Below are 8,310 nucleotides of genomic sequence, written 5' to 3'. Positions count from 1 at the left end.
ACTCATGGTACTGAACTCCATATACTTATGGTGCTGAACTCTATATACTCATGGTGTTGAACTCTATATACTTATGGTGCGGAACTCTATATACTCATGGTGTTGAACTCTATATACTCATGGTGCTGAACTCTATATACTCATGATGCTGAACTCTATATACTTATGGTGCTGAACTCTATATACTCATGGTGCTGAACTCTATATACTCATGGTGCTGAACTCTATATACTCATGGTGCTGAACTCTATATACTCATGGTGCTGAACTCTATATACTCATGGTGCTGAACTCTATATACTTATGGTGCTGAACTCTATATACTCATGGTGCTGAACTCTATATACTCATGGTGCTGAACTCTATATACTCATGGTGCTGAACTCTATATACTTATGGTGCTGAACTCTATATACTTATGGTGCTGAACTCTATACTCATGGTGCTGAACTCTATATACTCATGGTGTTGAACTCTATTTACTCATGGTGTTGAACTCCATATACTCAGGTGCTGAACTCCATATTCTCATGGTGCTGAACTCTATATACTCATGGTACTGAACTCTTTATACTCATGGTACTGAACTCCATATACTTATGGTGCTGAACTCTATATACTCATGGTGCTGAACTCTTTATACTCATGGTACTGAACTCCATATACTTATGGTGCTGAACTCTATATACTCATGGTGCTGAACTCTATATTTTCATGGTACTGAACTCTATATACTTATGGTGCTGAACTCTATATACTCATGGTGTTGAACTCTATTTACTCATGGTGTTGAACTCCATATACTCAGGTGCTGAACTCCATATTCTCATGGTGCTGAACTCTATATACTCATGGTACTGAACTCTTTATACTCATGGTACTGAACTCTTTATACTCATGGTACTGAACTCTTTATACTCATGGTACTGAACTCTATATACTCATGGTGCTGAACTCTTTATACTCATGGTACTGAACTCCATATACTTATGGTGCTGAACTCTATATACTCATGGTGCTGAACTCTATTTACTCATGGTGTTGAACTCTATTTACTCATGGTGTTGAACTCCATATACTCATGGTGCTGAACTCCATATTATCATGGTGCTGAACTCTATATACTCATGGTACTGAACTCTTTATACTCATGGTACTGAACTCCATATACTTATGGTGCTGAACTCTATATACTCATGGTACTGAACTCTATATACTCATGGTACTGAACTCTATATACTCATGGTACTGAATTCTATATACTCATGGTACTGAACTCCATATACTTATGGTGCTGAACTCTATATACTTATGGTGCTGAACTCTATATACTCATGGTGTTGAACTCTATATACTCATGGTGTTGAACTCTATATACTTATGGTGCTGAACTCTATATACTCATGGTGTTGAACTCTATATACTCATGGTGTTGAACTCTATATACTCATGGTGTTGAACTCTATATACTCATGGTGTTGAACTCTATATACTTATGGTGCTGAACTCTATATACTTATGGTGCTGAACTCTATATACTCATGGTGTTGAACTCTATATACTCATGGTGTTGAACTCTATATACTTATGGTGCTGAACTCTATTTACTCATGGTGCTGAACTCTTTATACTCATGGTACTGAACTCCATATACTTATGGTGCTGAACTCTATATACTTATGGTGCTGAACTCCATATACTCATGGTACTAAACTCTATATACTTATGGTGCTGAACTCTATATACTCATGGTGTTGAACTCCATATACTCATGGTACTGAACTCTATATACTTATGGTGCTGAACTCTACTCATGGTGTTGAACTCTATATACTTATGGTATATAGTGTATATGGTATATGGTGCTGAACTCTATATACTCATGGTGCTGAACTCTATATACTCATGGTGCTGAACTCTATATACTCATGGTGCTGAACTCTATATACTCATGGTGCTGAACTCTATATGCTCATGGTGCTGAACTCTATATACTCATGGTGCTGAACTCTATATACTCATGGTGCTGAACTCTATATACTCATGGTGCTGAACTCTATATACTCATGGTGCTGAACTCTATATACTCATGGTACTGAACTCTATATACACATGGTGCTGAACTCTATATACTTATGGTGCTGAACTCTATATACTCATGGTGCTGAACTCTATATACTCATGGTGCTGAACTCTATATTTTCATGGTACTGAACTCTATATACTCATGGTGCTGAACTCTATATACTCATGGTGTTGAACTCTATTTACTCATGGTGTTGAACTCCATATACTCCATATTCTCATGGTGCTGAACTCTATATACTCATGGTACTGAACTCCATATACTTATGGTGCTGAACTCTATATACTTATGGTGCTGAACTCTATATACTCATGGTGTTGAACTATATATACTCATGGTGCTGAACTCCATATACTCATGGTGCTGAACTCTTTATACTCATGGTACTGAACTCCATATACTTATGGTGCTGAACTCTATATACTCATGGTGTTGAACTCTATATACTCATGGTGCTGAACTCTATATACTCATGGTGTTGAACTCTATATACTCATGGTGCTGAACTCTATATACTCATGATGCTGAACTCTATATACTTATGGTGCTGAACTCTATATACTCATGGTGCTGAACTCTATATACTCATGGTGCTGAACTCTATATACTCATGGTGCTGAACTCTATATACTCATGGTGCTGAACTCTATATACTTATGGTGCTGAACTCTATATACTCATGGTGCTGAACTCTATATACTCATGGTGCTGAACTCTATATACTCATGGTGCTGAACTCTATATACTTATGGTGCTGAACTCTATATACTCATGGTGCTGAACTCTATACTCATGGTGTTGAACTCTATATACTCATGGTGCTGAACTCTATATTTTCATGGTACTGAACTCTATATACTTATGGTGCTGAACTCTATATACTCATGGTGTTGAACTCTATTTACTCATGGTGTTGAACTCCATATACTCAGGTGCTGAACTCCATATTCTCATGGTGCTGAACTCTATATACTCATGGTACTGAACTCTTTATACTCATGGTACTGAACTCTTTATACTCATGGTACTGAACTCTTTATACTCATGGTACTGAACTCTATATACTCATGGTGCTGAACTCTTTATACTCATGGTACTGAACTCCATATACTTATGGTGCTGAACTCTATATACTCATGGTGCTGAACTCTATTTACTCATGGTGTTGAACTCTATTTACTCATGGTGTTGAACTCCATATACTCATGGTGCTGAACTCCATATTATCATGGTGCTGAACTCTATATACTCATGGTACTGAACTCTTTATACTCATGGTACTGAACTCCATATACTTATGGTGCTGAACTCTATATACTCATGGTACTGAATTCTATATACTCATGGTACTGAACTCCATATACTTATGGTGCTGAACTCTATATACTTATGGTGCTGAACTCTATTTACTCATGGTGCTGAACTCTTTATACTCATGGTACTGAACTCCATATACTTATGGTGCTGAACTCTATATACTTATGGTGCTGAACTCCATATACTCATGGTACTAAACTCTATATACTTATGGTGCTGAACTCTATATACTCATGGTGTTGAACTCCATATACTCATGGTACTGAACTCTATATACTTATGGTGCTGAACTCTACTCATGGTGTTGAACTCTATATACTTATGGTATATAGTGTATATGGTATATGGTGCTGAACTCTATATACTCATGGTGCTGAACTCTATATACTCATGGTGCTGAACTCTATATACTCATGGTGCTGAACTCTATATACTCATGGTGCTGAACTCTATATACTCATGGTGCTGAACTCTATATGCTCATGGTGCTGAACTCTATATACTCATGGTGCTGAACTCTATATACTCATGGTGCTGAACTCTATATACTCATGGTGCTGAACTCTATATACTCATGGTGCTGAACTCTATATACTCATGGTACTGAACTCTATATACACATGGTGCTGAACTCTATATACTTATGGTGCTGAACTCTATATACTCATGGTGCTGAACTCTATATACTCATGGTGCTGAACTCTATATTTTCATGGTACTGAACTCTATATACTCATGGTGCTGAACTCTATATACTCATGGTGTTGAACTCTATTTACTCATGGTGTTGAACTCCATATACTCCATATTCTCATGGTGCTGAACTCTATATACTCATGGTACTGAACTCCATATACTTATGGTGCTGAACTCTATATACTTATGGTGCTGAACTCTATATACTCATGGTGTTGAACTATATATACTCATGGTGCTGAACTCCATATACTCATGGTGCTGAACTCTTTATACTCATGGTACTGAACTCCATATACTTATGGTGCTGAACTCTATATACTCATGGTGTTGAACTCTATATACTTATGGTGCTGAACTCTATATACTCATGGTGTTGAACTCTATATACTCATGGTGCTGAACTCTATATACTCATGATGCTGAACTCTATATACTTATGGTGCTGAACTCTATATACTCATGGTGCTGAACTCTATATACTCATGGTGCTGAACTCTATATACTCATGGTGCTGAACTCTATATACTCATGGTGCTGAACTCTATATACTTATGGTGCTGAACTCTATATACTCATGGTGCTGAACTCTATATACTCATGGTGCTGAACTCTATATACTCATGGTGCTGAACTCTATATACTTATGGTGCTGAACTCTATATACTCATGGTGCTGAACTCTATACTCATGGTGTTGAACTCTATATACTCATGGTGCTGAACTCTATATTTTCATGGTACTGAACTCTATATACTTATGGTGCTGAACTCTATATACTCATGGTGTTGAACTCTATTTACTCATGGTGTTGAACTCCATATACTCAGGTGCTGAACTCCATATTCTCATGGTGCTGAACTCTATATACTCATGGTACTGAACTCTTTATACTCATGGTACTGAACTCTTTATACTCATGGTACTGAACTCTTTATACTCATGGTACTGAACTCTATATACTCATGGTGCTGAACTCTTTATACTCATGGTACTGAACTCCATATACTTATGGTGCTGAACTCTATATACTCATGGTGCTGAACTCTATTTACTCATGGTGTTGAACTCTATTTACTCATGGTGTTGAACTCCATATACTCATGGTGCTGAACTCCATATTATCATGGTGCTGAACTCTATATACTCATGGTACTGAACTCTTTATACTCATGGTACTGAACTCCATATACTTATGGTGCTGAACTCTATATACTCATGGTACTGAACTCTATATACTCATGGTACTGAACTCTATATACTCATGGTACTGAATTCTATATACTCATGGTACTGAACTCCATATACTTATGGTGCTGAACTCTATATACTTATGGTGCTGAACTCTATATACTCATGGTGTTGAACTCTATATACTCATGGTGTTTAACTCTATATACTTATGGTGCTGAACTCTATATACTCATGGTGTTGAACTCTATATACTCATGGTGTTGAACTCTATATACTTATGGTGTTGAACTCTATATACTCATGGTGTTGAACTCTATATACTTATGGTGCTGAACTCTATATACTCATGGTGCTGAACTCTATATACTCATGGTGTTGATCTCTATATACTCATGGTGTTGAACTCTATATACTTATGGTGCTGAACTCTATTTACTCATGGTGCTGAACTCTTTATACTCATGGTACTGAACTCCATATACTTATGGTGCTGAACTCTATATACTCATGGTGTTGAACTCTATATACTTATGGTGCTGAACTCTATATACTCATGGTGTTGAACTCTATATACTCATGGTGCTGAACTCTATATACTCATGGTGCTGAACTCTTTATACTCATGGTACTGAACTCTATATACTCATGGTGCTGAACTCTATATACTTATGGTGCTGAACTCTATATACTTATGGTGCTGAACTCTATATACTCATGGTGCTGAACTCTATATACTCATGGTGCTGAACTCTATATACTTATGGTGCTGAACTCTATATACTCATGGTGCTGAACTCTATATACTCATGGTGTTGAACTCCATATACTCATGGTGCTGAACTCCATATACTTATGGTGCTGAACTCTATATTTTCATGGTACTGAACTCTATATACTTATGGTGCTGCACTTTATATACTCATGGTGTTGAACTCTATTTACTCATGGTGTTGAACTCTATATACTCATGGTGCTGAACTCCATATTCTCATGGTGCTGAACTCTATATACCCATGGTGCTGAACTCTATGTACTCATGGTACTGAACTCCATATACTTATGGTGCTGAACTCCATATACTTATGGTGCTGAACTCTATATACTCATGGTGCTGAACTCTTTATACTCATGGTACTGAACTCCATATACTTATGGTGCTGAACTCCATATACTTATGGTGCTGAACTCTATATACTTATGGTGCTGAACTCTTTATACTCATGGTACTGAACTCCATATACTCATGGTACTGAACTCTATATACTCATGGTGCTGAACTCCATATTCTCATGGTGCTGAACTCCATATACTCATGGTGCTGAACTCCATATACTCATGGTGCTGAACTCCATATATGCTGAACTATTTGACTGTTAAGATGATCATATTATCTGTTCCTGCAGATACAGCTAACCACAGAGCCGTTATGATCTGGTTTTGTTTCTGTTTTAAACGCTCTTTTTATCTCACTAAAACTAAAGCCTATTCTAGATATATATGTCTATATACGTATCTCTTGTAATACCCAGAATAAAGAGGGGCATCTGTGTAGTGACCTTAGGCTGCACCTAACAACCTTTGTGTTTTCTAACAGCTTATTTTATTATTTAAATGTATTTTAAAATGTTCCATTGATTAAAAATTATCATTGTAAATTTGTGTAATATATATTAAGCATACTTTAAAATCTTGGCATTTCTGTGATCGTTGTTGTTACCAGTGGTGCCCTACCAAAGAGGGTGCTCAATACTAAAAGGGGTGAAGAGCTTAATATTGCAGTAAGCTGTCTGGTGGAGATGACTTTAAACAAATGTATTTTTCCATGCACTATGTGGATTCTCATGAATAACTAAAGTCAAAAGTTACAGGTGCATACAGGTCTTATAGACACATGCCAAGATGAGTTTTTCCTCAGAATAAATGTGTACTTTTTACCCCAAAAACTTTCAATTTAATTTATTTATTAGATAAGGTTTATTGTGAGTTTTCTAACTGTAAGTGATAAGTAAAAATGAATAAATCAGAAATTGTCCACTAAAATCATGCCAAGAAATACTTGTCCCATATAAAGGCTATCCACATATGTAATGCTAGTAGATTCAGAATGTATTCAGGCCTTACTTTTGCAAACTACATTGTGTTAAAAATTTAATTTTTAATGAATATAACTGCCGGTTTTGCATATCAACCTACACTTACTGAATATTTCTCTATAATCATCACTATATTTGTTTGTTTGTTTATTAGGATTTTAACGTCATTTTTTACACTTTGGTTACATTTATGACAGAAACGGTAGTTACTCATTACACAAGGTTCTTCAGTTCATAAGGTTATATCAAACAGTCATGGACAATTTAGTATCTCCAATTCACCTCACTTGCACATCTTTGGACTGTGGGAGGAAACCGGAGCTCCCGGAGGAAACCCACACAGACACAGGGAGAACATGCAAACTCCACACAGAAAGGACCTGGACCGCCCAACCTGGGTATCAAACCCAGGACCTTCTTGCTGTGAGGCAACAGTGCTACTCACCGTGCCGCCCGCATCACTTTGAGAAAGTAAGTGTAGGTTGATAAGTAAAATGGCAGTTATAAAACGGATAGTTCCAGTCCTAAAATCTGATTGGCTGAGCCGCGTTCGAAGCCGTTGTAAAATCCCCGATATACGCACACCTATGACCACCTCACATCATTCCATATTAATACGCCACTGAAAAGAAAAAAGTACAAACTTGGTTGAACATTATTTAAAACTCAGAGGGGGTGAATACTTTTTGAGTCCACTGTATATACTGTTGTGCATCTCAGCAGTTCTATTGTATAAGTAAACACACACAGTGGATATTTCTGCTTGTCTATCTCTGATTCCCATATACAAAATGATGTTGAGGAGTGTGTGTGTCAGGTTAGGTTGAACAAGCAAGGACAGGCAGCAAATGACGTGTGTGTGTGTGTGTTTATTACAGCGTGCATGCTCTGCCTGTCACACTGTGACAGAATCTTCAGGGGAAC

The sequence above is a fragment of the Trichomycterus rosablanca genome, chromosome 6 (assembly GCF_030014385.1).
Source record: "Trichomycterus rosablanca isolate fTriRos1 chromosome 6, fTriRos1.hap1, whole genome shotgun sequence".
NCBI classification, from domain to species: Eukaryota; Metazoa; Chordata; class Actinopteri; order Siluriformes; family Trichomycteridae; genus Trichomycterus; species Trichomycterus rosablanca.
Note: the sequence above shows the minus strand (reverse complement) of the source record.